Source organism: Lactuca saligna, chromosome 5 (genome assembly GCF_052625555.1).
Source record: "Lactuca saligna cultivar CGN05327 chromosome 5, ASM5262555v1, whole genome shotgun sequence".
Lineage (NCBI taxonomy): Eukaryota > Viridiplantae > Streptophyta > Magnoliopsida > Asterales > Asteraceae > Lactuca > Lactuca saligna.
In genome coordinates this window covers 253,696,450-253,716,444 of record NC_136421.1, presented here as the reverse complement: position 1 = coordinate 253,716,444, position 19,995 = coordinate 253,696,450, and the positions used below count along the sequence as shown (strand labels likewise).

Sequence of the window (19,995 nt, the reverse complement as noted above, 5' to 3'; positions counted from 1 at the left end):
AAGAGCAGGATGCTTTTTAATACAAATAAATGAAAGTAGAATGCCATAATAAACAAACATATAAAAGTATGTTGTTGTTTCTACATCCATTTTTTGTTACTGAATGTCTCTAATTGATTCTTACTGACTTATGATATCCAACTCTCTGTAAGACCCAGCTATGACACCTGGATTATAACTGCAAGTAAAGTGGCTTAAGACTATATATATATATATATATATATATATATATATATATATATATATATATATATATATATATATATATATATATATATAGGGGCTGTTTTAAAGTAAGGGAAAAGTCAAAGTTGACTTTGACCCATATAGATAGATATGCATCAAGAAAACTTGCTAATAACAATTTTTCAAGCACGATGTGCTAATAAGAACTAATCTGGAGTCTAAGCTATCAATTGCGCGCTATAGCGGTGCAATAGCGGCGCTATAGCGTTTTGCGGAGGTCAGGAACCGCTATTTTCAACTTAGCGTTTTCATTTCGCGGTACCGCTATTAGCGGCGCTATTCAATGCTGTTTACCGCTATTTCAATAACCGCTATAGCGGTGCTATGGGCGCTATTCCATTTTCGTTCACATTTTGGGTTATTTTGTTACTTTGTTAATGAAAAACTAGTTTTAATGATCTCACTACACTTTCATTTTAAAATTCCCAAACAACTAACATAATTAAAAGCATTCAAAGCAACTACATCTACCGACAGCTCTCTTTCTCATCTCTTTCTGTACTCACGACGACTTGAGCTGCTAGTCGGACTCCATTAATGTTTTTTTGTAAATCAAACCACACCTATGAGGCTACGACTTGGGATTTAACTCTTTATATCAACCATAACCTACTAATACGATATTGAACACGGACAATACAATTAATCTCTATTTGACACTTTGACACTACCTAGTTTCCATATTACCATTATAGAATATTATGTTATGTTTTTATGACTTTTTAGGTTTATGATATTAATTCTATATAGACTTATAGTATTAATACTCAAATATATATAACTTATATATAAATATAATATAAAATTATAAATTATACGTAATATTAAAAAAACGCTATATCACCGCTATACCACCGCGATAACCGCAATCTCAAATAGCGGCATGTGACCGCTATTGAAATTTTGACCGCGATAACTGCATAGTCTGGAATAGAACAAAAAGAATTGAAAAGCATGTAGCTATTTCTTGCATTTAGCAAAGTTAAATTGTCAAATACAATAACCAGCTAATTCCATCAAGCAGATGTCAGTCGTAAATACTTCTTAAGTTGTTTAAAAAAATTAAATGAATCAAACTCAGATAAGATTTTTTTTATAGTAGTTGCATTTAAAACATTTTATTAGACTATTATAAGATGTTTTGCTGTCCGAATTAACATCTTTCCCTCTTTGGGATACCAATTATTATTTTCAAGTGTACAACATTTTAATAATTAAGTAATTGCATAAAGTATGAATGGGTATAAAAATGCTACAGTATGAACATCAGAATGGGCATTTGGTCTAGTGGTATGATTCTCGCTTTGGGTGCAAGAGGTCCCAAGTTCGATTCTCGGAATGCCCCCTTCCTTCCTTTTTCTTCAACATAATTTTATATATATTTAAAAAAAATTAAGTGCCAATATTTTGTTTAATGTCATATTCTTCATTTGATATAAAGCAAAGTCAATTGAGGACATGGGGAAATAATCTGCCTATTTATATGCCCAACAAACATGTGCTTGCAGATTCTTTATCAGTAAATTGGACTCATCTGCAATTACTTCAGCCTGATAATTATGCATTAACTATGAAAATTGTGCTACCACTTTTTTTACTTCTATTATGTACTTAGCATTTATCTAATCAACTAGCCGCATAAAATAAAAGACTATAAATGCAAAAGTTACAGCAATTGGGCATTTGGTCTAGTGGTATGATTCTCGCTTAGGGTGCGAGAGGTCCCGAGTTCAATTCTCGGAATGCCCCACACCTTTTAACTTTTTCTATTCACTTTATATCTTCACGGCCTTCTCTATAGTGTTTCAAGTGCACTCTTAAAATTCAAATAAAAGATGATAAATAATAAGTAATTAAAATATCTTTCATTTACCCTCACATTTGTGATCTGACCATACCATATGATAACTAACAACACAATGAACTTGGTGACAAAGCAGACACTTCCAAGTCCTTACAAAAACCTACATCCTCTACAAATGATATAAACTAAATTCAACACTATGACGTTTGTTTTGTGAAAAAAAACTACCTACAAAAGCGATATAATATGCCACACATATATTCTGTAATGCTGATATGCTATAGAACTAACAAGAGTCGTTGTCAATAAGTTCAAGTGTTCAACTCATGGTTATGGAAGCTTTTTATTCATATAAATAAAGTACAATTCTAATTATATGGCTATTTGTTGGGAATTGGAGTGAAAAAAGGGAGTGTTGATGATCGATTTGCCTGTATAGCTGTAAGATCATGTTATGACTTTCCTTGAAAACAATTTTCTCCCTATGCACACCTAGGAATCCGCAAACATTGTCCAAGGATAATCGTACACAAACACTTAATTTCATAGGCACAAAAAAATAAGCAACATAGTCTTTATTCCGCATTGTTTCTATACTTGTTAATTGGCCAAATAGATATTGTAAACCAAAAGCTCCAAAACCATATAATGAAATCATCAAGACGCGAATAAAAAATATACATGTTGTGTTCTTGACACAGAATACTGTGTGTATGGGTCTTCCTCAAACCAATATATCCTTAGGAGTTACGAGTGTATCTTGTATTTTTGCCATAAACTCTCATCAGTTCATGCAAAGTGGAAATTAGGGTTCCCATAAAACCATTGTAGCGGTATCAGTCTCATAACGTTAAGAGCACTAAATTTGTAATTTAATAATATTTCTTGACTTCTAATATGACAAACCTTCTCGTAAACAATTTTTATATTAAATTTTGAGGGCCAGGGTCTCATCTTTTTGCCTACAAAACTTGTTTGGGACAACAGTCAAAAACCCTACACAGATTCAGGATAGACGCTAAGACTTGAATTCAACATAGTTACCCGAATAACTTTATGAAACTCAGCCCCACAACAATAATTCATTTGTTTTTATATAATATCTATCCACACAGGAAAATAAAAGCAAACCATTTCATATTTAATTGAAATCTCAAACATGAAAAGAACTGATTCTAACCTTTTATAAATTATAAGTGTCCGGTTGTAGCCGAAGTAAGAGAGCAGAAAAAAGGGGTTCAGACGAAAATTGTCCAGAGATGTAGATTGAAATACATCAATGGAATGAAACATTATTTTGAAGGAAGATGGAAAACAAAATGGGATTTTTATTTTAATTATCGCGCGGCAAGCGAGAAAATTGAAGTTGGAATTTGAGCGGTTACTTAATTATCAAGAAAGCTGGATTGAAATGCGTAAAAATTAAAAACGATGTTGCGTTTGCCGGGAGTCGAACCCGGGTCTATTGCTTGGAAGGCAATTATCCTAACCGTTGGACTACAAACGCTTGGTATTTTCTTTACAAAGGTAATGTGATCAATTGGGGAGTTTCACATAATATAGTCTCGAAACATGTTTATTCTATATGTATCCTTCGATTATTTGGTGTATCTTTGGTGAATGTGTGTTTTGACTTTTTAATTGAGTGGGGTATACAAAGTTCCAAAAAAATAGTTTAACTTGGTGGGTCCGTGGTAACATTTTGTTTGCATATTATATAAAATGTCATTTTCATACTATTTCATATTTGTTAGGAAAAATTCCACTTTAATTTTCATGTTATTTTTTTTCAAGTTTTTTTTTTTTTTTTTTTTTATAATTATTATTTCATTTTTTATAATTTTAAAAATACATTACATAATTTAATAAAAACAATTTTATAAAACATAACATGAACCAATAAATGACTAAAGATACTATTCCACATCATCGTTGACATCATAGATATGATCTGTCATGTCTTATCGAAGCCGTTTGTGTTTATGTTATTCTTGAATGCCAATAACTCTATGCAAAAAAATTGTGGTTCCAAGTACAAACTGCATGTGTTAGGGTTCCAATGGCATATATTGTATAATATTTCGTCATTTATTTTCTATTATTATATTATGCATTATGATGTATGCATACATAATATATCGTAAAGTTTCTATCTTATATGTACGTGTCACATGTTTTAATATGTGTTACTTTGACTTTAGAACTCCAAAAACATGTCTCACATCCTTACGTGTTGTTTCTTATTTTCCCTTGAAGAGTCTATCTCATCATTCCACTGGATGTCGGAATGTCTTCACGAATGAGAAATATATAGGATATATCTTATCAGTAAGGTAATACCTAAAATTATAATTGTTTAAATTCACTGTGAAAGGAGCATTCAATGTCTTTCCTGACAAAATATCGTTGAATATTGGTGACTGATCAATAATATCGTAGTCGTTGTTGGAAACCGCAAACCCAAAATAAGTATGTAAAATCCACAAATCTTGGGAAGCAATAACTTCTAAATACCAAGTAGGGTGCATCATGATCACCACGTGCATACTCCCATCTCCGCCCCAAGAGACAGTTTCTTTAATCTCAGTGTATGCAATCAATGCTTCCACGCATACCAAGAAAACTGTGTCTCTCTTCATGTATCACATATAGTTGTTGAAAATCATTTAATGAAGGTTTCCGCAAATAAATATCATTAAATACTTCAACAAAACTTTTTTTAATCTATACAATTTTTCTTTTGTTGTTCATTCATACATTTTCATATACTCATCAACATAATCGGGTGACTCCCCGTAATCCATCAACCGAATTGATGCAATACATTTTTGTAACGTTGTGAATCCCTGTCTACCATTAGCATCATATTTCAATTGGGAAAACAATACCTAAAGATATATTTAATATGTATTTATTTTGTATAAATATATATTTAATAGATATAAATATAGAAGAAATGATATGTGATTTTCAGGGCGTTGACTATCCGTAGAACACATTCATGCTCAAACGAAACCTTCGTTTGAAATCCTTAGAGTTGTATATACTGTCATCCACAAAAGTAATCATGATATATACATCTGTGTGCAAACGTGCGGTTTTTGTTTAACCTCGCGCTTCTTATTCATGGAGTGGCTTCATTTCTTCTTGTAGATCATTAATATAATGCACGTACATCATGGTGATGAATATATCATCATCTTCATAGGATGATTCAAACAGATCCATAAGATAATAAAAGTATGTTGGAAATTTGTGTAAAGATAAAAAAATGATAGAGGTGTGTAAAAAATGAAGCGGACTTTTATATTTATAGAGAGCATAAAGGAGTTTTTTAAGGGAAAATGACACATTAGCGCGCGCAACAATGTTTTTGGAATTTTTACAGTCAGTCCCTAAAGTTTCTTTGGTGCTTTATGAGGGCATAAAGTTGATTTTAACGGATCTAAAAAGTCATTTTAAACATTCTAAAGGGGTGAAGTGGTTACCCATTGCCACGTAGACATTGGGGGTAGACCTACAAGTTGTAGCTTAAGGCCCTCTTCATCTCTCCATAGTTTGACATATTCTCAGTCTCCTTATTTCCTCTACTGACCTCTTAGCCTTTTACTATTTATCTTCCTTCAAAACCTCATTTCGGAGCTCTTTATATCTTTCAACTTTCTCCTTCTTGCAAGCCTCATGTAGCTTAAATCCCTCTTCATCCTTTCCAATACCACCATTAGTCTAGCCGGATTTCACCATTGAATCTAACCATCAAGAATCACCATCACCTTCGTAGCCTTCCTGCAACAATCGACAAACCCATTACAACCGCCACCTACATCTGTCATTACCACCATACATAACCTTTGTAATAGTCGATGCTTATATCACTTATTATCACCAGAAACCACATCCCTCCCTTCACATCCTTTCCTCAGTGGATTCACTCCCCTATCGTGGATCTGCAATAGCAGATCAACACCATAAACCATCGTACATACTATCGGCTCATCGTCACACCACCGAGAACACACCATTAACCACCAATAAAATTCAGTTCTTCGATTAACATCTTCAAGTCTTGGCCTTTCTCCTTTTAAATTTTGTATGTGTGGCTAACGGATCCGATCATAACATCCTTCACCTTTTTTAGTTTTTACGGGGACAATATTTGATCGGAGGAGTTTTCATCTGAAGACCAACATCCACGATAAGCTGATAACGAATGAATCAGAGGCGGGTTAGTGTTATCAGATGTAGAATTACCTTTTCATTAACTTAGAGCGGTGTTCTTGTGGGAAGGGAGGCTACCTCAGCCTCCTCCACAATGTTTAGACCCATACATACCAGTTTTAGGAAACCAAATTCCTTAATGGGAAATTTAGTATTAAGATGAGAGATGAAATCACAAATAGTAGTGTTGTGGTTGTCGAGAATGTAACAACCGGTTATTTCGGGTCAATAAAAGTCAAAGAAGTTAAACCAAAGTCAAACGAGTCAAACATAAGTCAAATAATTAAAATAGTTAAAGATTAAATCCAATAAATAGTGAATTATACCCCACTTCAAGGGTTTTCAGTTTTTGGAATAAAAAACCACCAAAATTGAAAACATCAATTGAGAAACAATTTAGACCAAAATCAAAGGCTTGACCGAAATCCCCTAAGCCTTGACCAAGATCCAACCCTTGATTGAGAACCACCCCACCGAGAACTCCTTTGGACCGAGAACCTCTAGACCAAAGACCCTAGGTTCTCGGTTGGACTTTTTGACTGAAATCATGGGTTCTCGGTTAGAACATAAGTTGAAATCACAATTTTTAAGCGGTGGTACACGTTCCAAAAGGATAAAATACACATCCCAATGTACCTATCACATTATCTTCACCTCTTATATATATGTACAACCGAAAACCCCTCCCTAATTCCCTCATTTATGTCCCAAATTCACCCAAATCCTCTCAAAGTTCCTAAAACAATCTTAAAATCTTCATATCTTTGCCAATAACAGCTCCATATCTTCAAAAGTTTCCCAAGAACATCTTCAATATTTGCCTATAAACAGTTATCCTTCAAGTTAATTCTTAGGATATATTGTAAGATTCCTTTTACAATCTGGTGTTATTATAACACTTACATATTTGTTTATCTAATTTACACATGTTATTATGTGTTTAAAACAAATTAGAATATGGCTATATTCACGTGTTCTAACTTGAAGAATATCGCCACTCACTTCGTTATCCAGCCAAGAACACACCCGATGTGAGTTCATACCCTTACATTTTCCACGATTTTCCCATGTTTTAGGGGGGAATACAAGTAAAACACAAGAAAACTTGTGTTAAAATACAAACAGTTGCATTGTTATTTTCACTATATATATATATATATATATATATATATATATATATATATATATATATATATATATATATATATGTATGTATGTGTGCACATGGATATTGATATGATTACAACAAAACTTTAACCCTTTTGTAGCAGGTTGAATAAAAAGTTTATAATTATATAAACGTATATATATAATTATTTCATTACACTTGATTATCAGGGTAAATTGATAATAGCATAAAAAGGATTTACTATTTCAACCAAAACACTATATAAACTATAATAGGTATAGTTTATGGAACATTCACACTATTTTACCCTGTTGGGGATGCATAAATAATTATTTAAAAGAATAATTATTTTCACGCTATGTAAACACTATGAAAGGGTAATACATAAAATTACAAGAAAAGATATTTTCACTACACTATATGTAAACGAATTAATACAAGGTTGTGATACACTATCTTCATGTACTTCCAGAGTACACACTAAAGTCTTGTATTATAACCAGAGTCTCTTGTAGGGAGTGCAGGACACTTGTGTATAGATCTATACGGGATTGACAATCTTGCACCTAAACTGTTAGCTACAGTTAGGCCGACATGTATGGGGTGACAAATGTGGTACCACTCCGACGCCTAAAGAGCGTCGGACAAGCCACTAGTCGCTAGCATGGTTACAATAACTCACATGGGGTATTAACTAATACATTTGATTTATGGGGCTAACTTACATCTAATCAATTTTGTTAAATAATAAAACTACATTACACCATTTCATAGTATAATTGGTAGTTCTAGATACATACATTCAAAGGGTTTTACACAGAGTACAACTACAGTACACTATATTCAGTATAGTACAACTTACATGTCGGGGAACATATATTCAAATAGTTTTATAATTATCAAAACTACTTTCAAGTGTAATAATATTCATACATTTTCGATCTTAGAGTATTTAATACTACAATTCATTTTACAAGAAAATACTGGATTTTCTCATACAAACGCTAATGAACTCACCAACTTAATTATTGACACTTTTTCAAAACTACTTGTATTCTCAGGGAATCGCTAAGACAGGTAACAACAAGCTTTTGAAGATCAGATGCTAAGACGTCAGTCAAGTCTTATATCATCATATTGCAATTGATTTTTTTAAACATGTAATACATACAAACCACGTAACTTTATCAATTATATATATGATGGTTGTGTTCGCTCTGATCTCTATTATTCAATTGTTGTGATACTATACATGATGTCATCCGCCCACGAACGTTTCCGTTGTTTTACCGGTTCAGGGTGTGAGAGATGATATTGGTATCATCAACATAGACTAAAAGATATATGACACACGATTCATGGTTTGAAATGAATAAGGATGGATTGGCTCGACTACAATTAAAACTCAAGTTGAATGAGAAAATTCCTAACATGATATTAAACTCAAGGAGCTAGTTTAAGATCGAATAACGTCTTCTTTAAGCAGGAAACATGAGTGGGAAACCAAAAATCACCAAAATATGGAGGTTTCTCCATAAAGACGGTTTCAGAGATGTGACCATTCAAGAACACATTTTTATATCGAGCTGATGAAGATGCCATTTATGAGGGAAACAAGTGTAGTAATAAACATATTATAAAACAACATATTTGTTATCGTTTTTAACACATTTTTGTGTCCTTTTCACTTCCTAATGGGCATTATTTGCAACATCATGTTTTCCTTGTTTTTTTGAAGGGCTTTTGTAAGAACATGAAATTTAGAGAGATTTGACTTTTTGTCAACTATTGACCAAAAAAAACAATTTGTGTGTCAGTGTGTGTCGCGTATGCTATCTGTGTGCGTGACTGCTCGTGAAATTTTCTGTTTTGTTAGAAAATTCATAACCTGCTCATATGAGCTCCGTTTTCAACGAGTTTTATATCCACGCATATCTATCGACGAGATCTACAACTTTCGTTTAGACTCCGTCGTCTAATTTTGACTTTATTTTTAAAGTTATATTTTTAACAGGAACAAATTGTTAAAGTCCGTTAGAAAGATCACAACTCTCTCTTTCGTCGTCCGTTCTCGACTGTCTTTATGTTGTCGGGTTCCTATTAACAAGATTATCGATTTTCGTTTACATTGTTTAGACTAACAATCAACCGATCTAAAAGTCGATATCAATTTTACACACTATTGCGCTGAAACGTAAAAAAATCATAACTTTCTCTTATGAAGTCAGATTTGGACGTTCTCTATATGCACTCTCTCAGTTTAACGAATGCTACGACTTTTATTTAGGTTACTTAGGCTAATAAGCAACCTATCTCCGATTTACTATTTACAATACACTGACTGATCGTGAAAACTTCGGAAGTTCATGACTTCTGCATACAAAGTCGAATTTGAGTGTGCTTTATGTGTACGAGATTCATATCGCAACTCCTACATTTTATGTCAATATTATCTGTCATAAATATCTTTTTTATCAAGATTTCCATTTTGTCGCTTATCGATAAATTACTAAAATGACTTAATAATACGTAGTTTGCAACATGCATGACTAATGGTAATCCTAATCGAGGATTTATATTTATAATTATTATCTATTATACCTTAAATGTATATCCCGAAGTTGCGGGCGTTACACAAGCAAAATCTGGCATAAACACAAAACGCGTCTGAAATTTTGTCTAGTTTTCGGAACATCTTGAATCTCGTCAACCGGAGTTACTGATGGTTTTTGAGCATAACAACAATCCTATGGTGCATATGCAAACCCTAAGGCTTTGGATCTAGTTTTTCTAATTGTACAAGCAATAATCATCCAAAGCTTGTAAACCCTAATCTAGCATACATAAAATCGAAAATAATAACTAAAACAAAGTTAGGATGTTACCTTTTAATTGTAGCTTGACGATCTTCAGCCTTTGAGAGATTTAGTTCTTGGATTAGTGTCTAAGTCCATAACTATTTTGGTATGTACTTGACCTGATTGTGAGCATGGTCCTTTTGGGTTTCCTTCACCAAAGCAACTTGATATGATGATTTGTGGAGAAAGAGATTAATTATGATTTATTAATATATTATGTGACTAATATATTGTAAGAGAAATCATATTGTTTAATTAACATTAGTCAAGAATTAATAAGAATTAATTTTGTGGCTAAAAGACATTAATTAAATAAAGGGGACTAGAACTGTCAATTGTGTGATAGTTAGATATTGGGCTAATGGACTCCATAAAGGAAGGAGTGGACGAAATCTATGGGGAAACGCATGAGAATTCATCCAAGGCCTCTAAGGAGGGAGTTCATGGGCTGCTTAGGGCCTAAGCAGTCAAATTAGGGTTTCCTTGTTAGAAAACCCTAATAGCCTCACATATTTAAGGACCACTAGGGCACCATAAACGTGGCTGACTGATTCCTTAGGGTTTCTAGACGTTTTTGGGTGCCTCTCCTCTTCTCATTCTTCATCCTCTTGCTCATGGTGTTTGTGAGCCATTAGAGGTGTGACATTTGTGACACTAAGCTTTCAGAAGCCAATTACAAGGAAGAATAGATTGTTATTACTATATAACAATCAAAGGTAGGATCTAAACCCTATTCTTATGTTAATATCGATTATCACATGTTAGATCTAGGGTTTAAAGTCTTGGATGAATGCATGTACAATAGAGAAACCTAGATCCAAGCATTAGGGTTTGCATGAGCACATAGGATGTTCTTATGGCTAAAACTCATTAGTGGTATCAGAACCTTGATTGGTTTCCATTGTATTGATGCCTCGTATATTCATTCTTGTTGTAAAATTGATTTTTTTGCTCCTCTGACCGATAAACTCGTCGAGTCCCAAAGTGAACTCATCGAGTAGGATGAACTCGGCAAGTCCCGATGGGAACTCGGCAAGTCATGCTGTCAGGAAGATGGATTCTCGGGATTTCATGCCTATTTTGTTGTGGGATAATTGTCAAATCGTTTTTTATTGATAAATTGCGAATTTTATTGATATTGGATGATTATCCTTACCAAAATAAAAGATAATTTCAAATTAATCAAATATTTACTTCCTTATATGACAAATGTTAATTTTTTAGATTATTTGATTATTATCTTGCATGAAATTTTATTAGCTCATAATTAGATAATCACCAATTAATTGTTTAATTTCTTTATTTGTATTTTGATCTAATAGTTTTGAAAGGTTTCAAAACTTGCCCTCAAGTTTTAGAATTTAAATTTTTGATTAAAAAGTTTAATTTTGAAATATTTAAATTCTAAAACCTAATGTTTTGAAAAGTTTCAAAACTCGTCCTCAATTTTGGAAATTAAAATTTGATTAAAAGTTTAAAATGTTAAATTCTAAAAACTTAATTTTGAAAAAGTTCAAACTGCACCCTTATGGTTTTATTAAATTAATTAAGTGTATAATTAAAATAAAATTAATAAATCCATAGTGATATGGTTTACATTTAATTAAATTAAAAGTGTAATTTATTAAATTAGACCACCTAGTATTTTAAAAGTGTAAAATACACCCTTATACTATATATAACATTAAAAGTCTAATATTATATATGTATAACTTAAACTGGTAGTCTTACCGTCAGTAGGCCTCATTCACGAAGCCGATCTATAAAGGGGGTATAAGGTTATGGCCTATAAAATGGTTGTTTAATGGGTATCCACTCTCACTCACCGCTTCCTTGATTGGTGGAGGGTCGTTAGCCGAACGGGTAGGATAAGGCAAACCCTTTCCATTAAAAGTATAATGAAGTATAAAGTAACTAAATGTTTTTTTTAAATTCCCAATCTTAGTTACTTTAGGCAAAAGTGAATTTGATGCAATCCCATGAAATTACACTTTGTACCCTTGCGAAGACGTTAGTGGAGCGTGTGTGGTTAACTGGCACACTAAATGGTTCTAAGCAAAGGTAGCAAAGGGTGACTCAGTGTTTGCCATAGTTTGGTGGAGTGTGTGTGGTTAGCCAACACATCGAATAGGTGATTGTAACATTGGGGGCACCATGTAAGTTTGCATGGTTATTCACACCCTGTTTTGTGATCCTCGGCATCCCAGTCACAAATCGAGGGGCATATCGAGATTTAAACATGCCATTGAAAAGTTCAATGAATCTCAAAGGATCTAGAAGTTTTTCAATACATTTAAAACCTAATCTCTTTTTCATTTTTCATGGTGGAAAATTAGTGAATCGTCATTCACTTACCTTCAAATGTTCTGCAAATTGGGTTATGACATCCCTCTCCCAAGTTGTGGAATATTGTGTTGGGTCCTAGCCTTAATATCTCATTTGGGTGATTTATTAAGGACTCAATCAATCAACTAACTTGATTTTTCTCCCATTTTGTAGATCTCTGAATCTAACCATGGTCTTCCCGAATCCCAAGGAAAAGGTTTCCTGCTCAAAGTGAAAATATGTTACACAATGAAGGTGAAAGATCAATCCATGCATCGTGGACTAACTTGGTTTCACTTCCTCCACCTCCTCCTGTTGTTCTCCCAAACCCACAAGATCAAAGAATTGAAAAGTTCAAAATCACTCAAGCCCTGTTAGCAATGAAACATGAAGATGGAAAATCCGTGTGTGCTCATGTCCTAGGGATGAAATCACACATCGATAGGTTGACAATGTTGGGTGCATCTTTTCCAAAGAAGTTGGCTGTAGACTGGGTTCTTTAGTCACTCCCTAAATCATATGACAAGTTCATAAGATAGTATTATATGATGGATCTTGATGCGACCCTCATTGATCTAACTTACACGCTTATTGCTGCTGAATCAGAAATGATTTGGCAAAGTAATGGAGCATAATTGTTTGATAATTCAACCAACCATAGTTATGTGGTCACTCCAGGAGAAGCCACCTATTTATGCTGCCAATAGAAGGGGATTTGGATACGAAGTTGTCCAGAGGGCCTGAAGAATCTAAGAGATGGGAGAGTCAAGAAGTATGGCTCTACTTCAGGTAAAATCCACTATCTAACTCCATTAAGTTCCTGTTCATTGATTCTTAATACATAATGTGATAAGATTGCATTTGAATGTTTTGCAAGATCAGAGAAAAGAGAGGAAACTTGATGGAAGAGCAAGATGAGTCTGATCATGAAGAAATGGATCACGATCGCATGGATTCGAAGATCATATTTTGAGCTTAGAAAGTTATGATAGAGTTGTTAGGAATATTTGATTACATAGGTTTTCAGTTAATTTTGCATTGTAAGGGCATGTTTTCCACAGCTTTTATGAATAAAATAAAATTTTGATTTGTCTTATTTATATATACCCTTGCAATGAAATCGTTGTGAAAAAATGATGTTTGTGTATTTATATAAATGGGTTTGATTCTTAGTTATGTTATTTATGGTAGTGTCAAAATTTTCTAAGTAAGGAAAGATTCCCATCACCCAAGTTTCAATAGGACACAAACTAGGAATCATATGATTTGAATCATGTGATGTATGGAAATCTTGGTACTTAGGAAATTAAGACTAATTCCTTGATCACACAAGTATGTGAGTCAAGTGAATGACTAAAGGAATAGAACACAATGTCGTGCACTAGTCAAGTCCACCACAAATAACAATAAGACTATTCGTCATAATTTACTAAAAGTCTAGTAAATGTGGTTATGCTTACAAGATTAAGTGGAATTCTGAATCATTGAAAAGTTTCAATGAATGGCAGAACGAATAAGAAGAATCAATTAGGCAGAAAGATAAAATTTTCCTTAATCTAAGAAGAAGGGAGAGTAATTTTGTATCGGATTTTATGATCATCTTAATGAGTCATACTTCGTTTCAAAATCAAGTCTTAGAATCGTACTCCAAGATTGTGAATTGAGTGACACACACTCATCAAATGTGAAGTAGAAAAATTGTTTTTCTTACTCTTGCATGTTTGAAATTGGTGTGTAGTGTTTGTCTTGATGAGAATCCACACTAACTCTTGAATATTTGTTTATCAAGAAATGTTTCTTGATTAGAGAATCTTATATGTCAAGAGGTCAGTGGGAGTCTAAATGATCTTGAAAAGTTTCGAGAGTTAATCAAGAGTAAACCTATTATTAAACACTAGCACACAACTTGAGGTTTGTAACCCATCGTGCTGACATGATCTTGTTTCTGTGCCATTCCGATTTAGTAAACTATGCATATGAGTTCTACGAGTTCTAAATAGAATGCATAAGGCAAGCACCTGATGAAATGAAAGTACATTGATTGGAATAGGTGTGTTGCTAGATAACTTGGAAGCAATGGTGGGACCCTTAATGACAAGAAATTAAGAATGGACAAGTTCTGTCCATAAGAGTTTGAATTTGTCACAAACATTATCTTTCAATTATGGTTATGGAAAATTCTAGGGGTGGCAAATCGTGCTATCGATTCGTGTTTCTGTCTAACACGACACGACACGACAAGGTTTTTGTAACACGAACACGACACGACACAATGTCGTGTTTTTTTTAACTAACACGAAAACAAACGAAGTAAAAAACGACAAACACGACACGACACGAAAAATATAACATATACTAAAAACTAGTTTATTTAATGAATAATTTATCAAATAAAACACGATAAACACGACAAACACGAAAACACGATAAAAAATTACTAAATCGTTTCGTGTTGAATTTCGAACACGAACACGACACGTGTTTTTTATAGCTAACACGAACACGAATTCAAAATTTAGTTTCGTCCCAATTTCGTTTCGTGTCGTGTCATAAATTGCCACCCCTAGCAAATTCACATGGATAGGAACACATACACCATAAATTCTAAGTGTCATAAGGTTTCTCTCCTTTATGAAAATGATTGTGAGGAAATGCTTTAACTAAGAGAGATTTTAAGGAGATAGCGATTATGTAAATTGTATTCTCAAATTCGATTATGATTACGGCATCCCTCTTCATAGTTTGAATTGTGAGATTTGGCAATTAGTCTGAACATTTGCGACTTAGTAATATAAGTTCTAAATTAGTTTAGACACACATACGAGCTGTCTGAGGAAATGTTTATATGTTTGAGAAGCTTATATAAAGGCTTATCGAAGCACATCGTATTGGAAATATGAACTTTGGAAGTCAATAAGTATTGTCTTCTAGAAATCCAATTGTTTTCTGAATACGTGTCAAAGCTAGTGGGAGCATAAATGTTATGTTGGAATGTATATAATCATCATGTTAGTGGGAGAATGATTATTATTTTCGTATTGCAAGTTGGCAATATTAATTGTAGAAAAACAAAGAGTTTCACTTTGCAAAGTTGTAGGGGTTGAAAAGTTGTTTTTGCTATAATTAAGGAAGAGAATGTTATACTTCATTTCCAATCTAAAAGCTTAGATCGTGAAATTTTAGTTGAATTTAGTCAAGGATATATTTATTGCATTCTCAAAGTTCGATTATGATTACAACATCCCTCTTCATAGTTCGAATTTTGAGAACACGACAAATAGAAATATTATGACGATATTATAGTAAGAAACTGGTAAAGTATCACATTTTTCATTGCGCCATTGTATCCATACGCTTCGGGTATAAGATCGATTACATATGCTTCAATATTCGACCATTATAATATTTTCCAAATGCCTAGGGCATTTAGAAGGAAAAAGGAAATAGAACCGATTTTGAGTAAAATAATTAAACAACTGCCAAGTACAATCTAAGGTTCACCAAGGATTGGTCACTTGTGGACAGTTGAAAGTATTGTCATGGATGGACCGTATTGACACTGTTATGAATAGATAATATTCTATTTAGAATGAATTGTCATATGGAAAATATGGAAATGTTTCCATATTAGGAGTTGGATATCGAGAATAAATGTCTAGATTAGAAACTTTTATGCAAGAAGGATGTTCAAAGGAATGTACTTTGAATATGAGACTTCATGACCATGGAATTGTCTTGTAACAATCTCCAATAGAGTATTTTGTAATTTCATTAGCCGATTCTTGGTGACTTTTGTGCCATGACATTACAAAAAGGACTATTGCATAAAATGTTAGAATCTAACATATTCTAGTAGTGGCGAGAATTTTGTATTCTTACACTAATGGATTAGGAATTGTGAAATGAGTGTGATTGAAAATGTTATTCAATTATACTAATTCACAAAGTAAGGACCATAGGTAAAGATAGTGTGCATGCTACGAGCATGGGACAATTATAGTTATAATTCAAGTAAGAAGTTGATTACCCAAAACAACAAATAATGAGTAATCAATATGGTGATTAAATAAAAGGTGTTTTATTTATACTCAAAAGTTTGGGGCCATATAGGATTAGTATTATTCTTATGTTTCACTTTGCATGTTTTGACTTCCTGAATAATAAGATTAGTCGAACCCTCCACGGTCGCTCATACTTTTGAAGTAGGTATGAAAGAAGACTGTCATGAATCCGTCTGTAGATTGTCTAAAATATTTAGATATAGCACAAGTTTGCTACAGAGTTCATGAGTGTTGCTATAAGATTAGAGTATTGGATTAAACCCATGCTCACTTGGATCGCTTCATGGATTTTATCACGAGTGATTGGTGAGACGGTAATATCTTATATTCTTGAAACCGAGATATGTAAGTTGTATCTTGCAAGTCAGTTACACATTGATAATATGTAAGTGCACCAGTAACTTGGTGTTATAAAATGTATTGTTGTGTGTAATTAGGTGAGTGAGTACAAGTGAGCATTGAGTCAAAGTTTATCCATTCCTTTTACCCAAAGTAGGATAAAAGCGATATCTATGGGCCCCTCGATGATTTAGTGATGACACCTAAGCGCTTGACCAAGCTGGGACTGATTTGATGTGTTCAATTGTAGTCTGTTGTCAGTCTTCAGAAATCGGAAATCAGGAAACAACACATAAACAGAGAGTATGATTTAAATCCATGTCTCGGTTCATATGATATCTAGAATGGAGAAATGTATGATCCATTATCTAAAGGACGCATATTTGATAAGATCAGAGTTGAAGGTGGCTTTTGAAAGCTACGATTGTTGATCAGGTTTGAAGTTATACGTAGAATAGTTATTAGACTTATCCAAGTAGGGGACTGTTGGATTAGTGTGTAAGTCCATAAATAGTTTGGTATATACTTGACCTGATTGTGAGCATGGTCCTTTTGGGTTTCCTTCACCAAAGCAACTTGATATGATGATTTGTGGAGAAAGAGATTAATTATGATTTATTAATATATTATGTGACTAATATATTATAAGAGAAATCATATTGTTTAATTAACATTAGTCAAGAATTAATAAGAATTAATTTTGTGGCTAAAAGACATTAATTAAATAAAGGGGACTAGAACTGTCAATTGTGTGATAGTTAGATATTGGGCTAATGGACTCCATAAAGGAAGGAGTGGACGAAATCTATGGGGAAACCCATGAGAATTCATCCAAGGCCTCTAAGGAGGGAGTTCATGGGCTGCTTAGGGCCTAAGCAGTCAAATTAGGGTTTTCTTGTTAGATAACCTTAATAGCCTCACATATTTAAGGACCCCTAGAGCACCATGAACGTGGTTGATTGATTCCTTAGGGTTTCTAGACGTTTTTGGGTGCCTATCCTCTTCTCATTCTTCATCCTCTTGCTCTTGGTGTTTGTGAGCCATTAGAGGTGTGACATTTGTGACATTAAGCTTTCAGAAGCCAATTACAAGGAAGAGTAGATTGTTATTACTACATAACAATCAAAGATAAGATCTAAACCATATTCTTATGTTAATATCGATTATCACATGTTAGATCTAGGGTTTAAAGTCTTAGATGAATGCATGTACAATAGAGAAACCTAGATCCAAGCATTAGGGTTTGTATGGGCACATGAGATGTTCTTATGGCTAAAACCCATCATTAGTATCACAAGTGTAATACTTCTAATCGATCACAAACACCAAGAAACAAGTTGGAGAATACGAGATAGAGAGGGGGGGGGGGGGGGAGGCTCAAAATCGGCTCTAAGATCCTTTTAGGGTTTCTTGTAGCCGAAATTATGATGCCAAGGGGTTCCTTATATAGCTGAAGAATTAGGGTTTCGGTCAAAGACCTAATCCGGTTGCTTAGGCTCTAAGCAACCCATAAGATCCTTCCAGAATCCTTATCACGGACGAAATCCTTATGGGTTATCCATAAGATTTCGTCCACCCTATCCATAGGGATCGTCAACCCATTTTGTAATTATCACATAATTACAATATCAATCCCCTTGATTTAATTAATCTCTTTGGACCACAAAATTAATTCTAAATTGATTATTGACCAATATTAAGTAAATAGTATGATTCCTCTTTTAATATATTATTCACATAATAATTTAATAAATCATAATCAATATCTTTCTCCATTATTCATCCATTCAAGTTGTTTTGGTGAAGGCAACCCAAAAGGACCATGCTATTATTGGGTCAAGTACATATCAATTATTGTTATGAGCTTAGATACCTAATCCAATAGTAATAGAAAAACACAACCTAGGCTCTGATACCACTGATGGGTTTTGAGCATAACAACAATCTTATGGTGTACATGCAAACCCTAAAGCTTTGGATCTAGTTTTTCTAATTATAAATGCAACAATCATCCAAAGCTTGTAAACTATAACGCCCGTAGATCCGGACTAGTCAATTTAGAGATAATAGGGGTCGAAAATGAATTTTCGACAAAAGATTATGTATAATAAATAATCTTAACCAAGTTGTATAATATGTCTCAAGGGTTCCGTACATATAAAAAACGCTGAAATCCGAGTTATAACGAAGAAGTTATGGCCCGTCGAAGTTTTTCGGCAAAACCGGCACGACACCGGGAGACGTAAATAGTGAATTTAAGATAGAGGACATTTTAGCCTTATGGATCTAAATTAAAGTTGTAGAATACATCTCCACCTACGCGTGGATATAAAGAACGTCAAAAACGGAGTTCGTATGCAAAAGGTATGGCATTCCGAAGATTTAGCTTTTAAAAACCCTAAACTAGCTAATTCACGACTTGGGAATTATGACGCTCACGATATTCTGTCATAATTCGGAATCTAGAAGCTGCTAGAGGATAAGATCCAATTCACGAATTGAGAATTATGACGGTCACGACATTCTGTCATAATTCGGAATCTAGAAGCTGCGAGAGGATAAGATCCAATTCACGACGTGAACTTTATGACACTCACGACGTGAGGTGTCATGGCCACCATCTGAAGCTAGGAACGCAAATGGCAAGTCTACGGAGTGAATCATGATATTCACGACGTGTGTCGTATGACACTCACGACGTCAGTGTCATAAAAACTTACTATACATAGCATGCGAGCCATTCCGAAAATCTCACACCTTTCTTCATTTCTTCTCTCTAAACTTTCTCTCTCTAAGGGTTTTAACCCTCCCCTAAGCCTAGGTGATCCCCTAGCACCCTAAGGAATCCACGAGGTTCATGGAGTCCCGAGAAAAATAGTCTTTAGGTTTCGAAACGGTGCTCCAAATAAAGCCCGGTTTTCTTTAAAATGCGTTGTAAGTGAGCTACGCTTACGCAATTTTTAATATAGATTTCAAATAACTATAGTAATGTTATTAGGTCCTTAAAATAATTAT

The 19,995-nt window shown here is 33.7% G+C and overlaps 2 non-coding genes across 2 annotated transcripts; one reads left to right on the top strand and one right to left on the bottom strand.

Moving 5' to 3' along the window:
• Window positions 1–1,923: 1,923 nt before the first annotated feature.
• On the top strand, window positions 1,924–1,995 carry TRNAP-AGG (transfer RNA proline (anticodon AGG)). The gene has a single exon. It is a non-coding gene; the product is annotated as a tRNA-Pro (tRNA).
• A 1,490-nt stretch (window positions 1,996–3,485) lies between these two features.
• Window positions 3,486–3,557, bottom strand: TRNAG-UCC (transfer RNA glycine (anticodon UCC)). The gene has a single exon. It is a non-coding gene; the product is annotated as a tRNA-Gly (tRNA).
• Window positions 3,558–19,995: the final 16,438 nt, after the last annotated feature.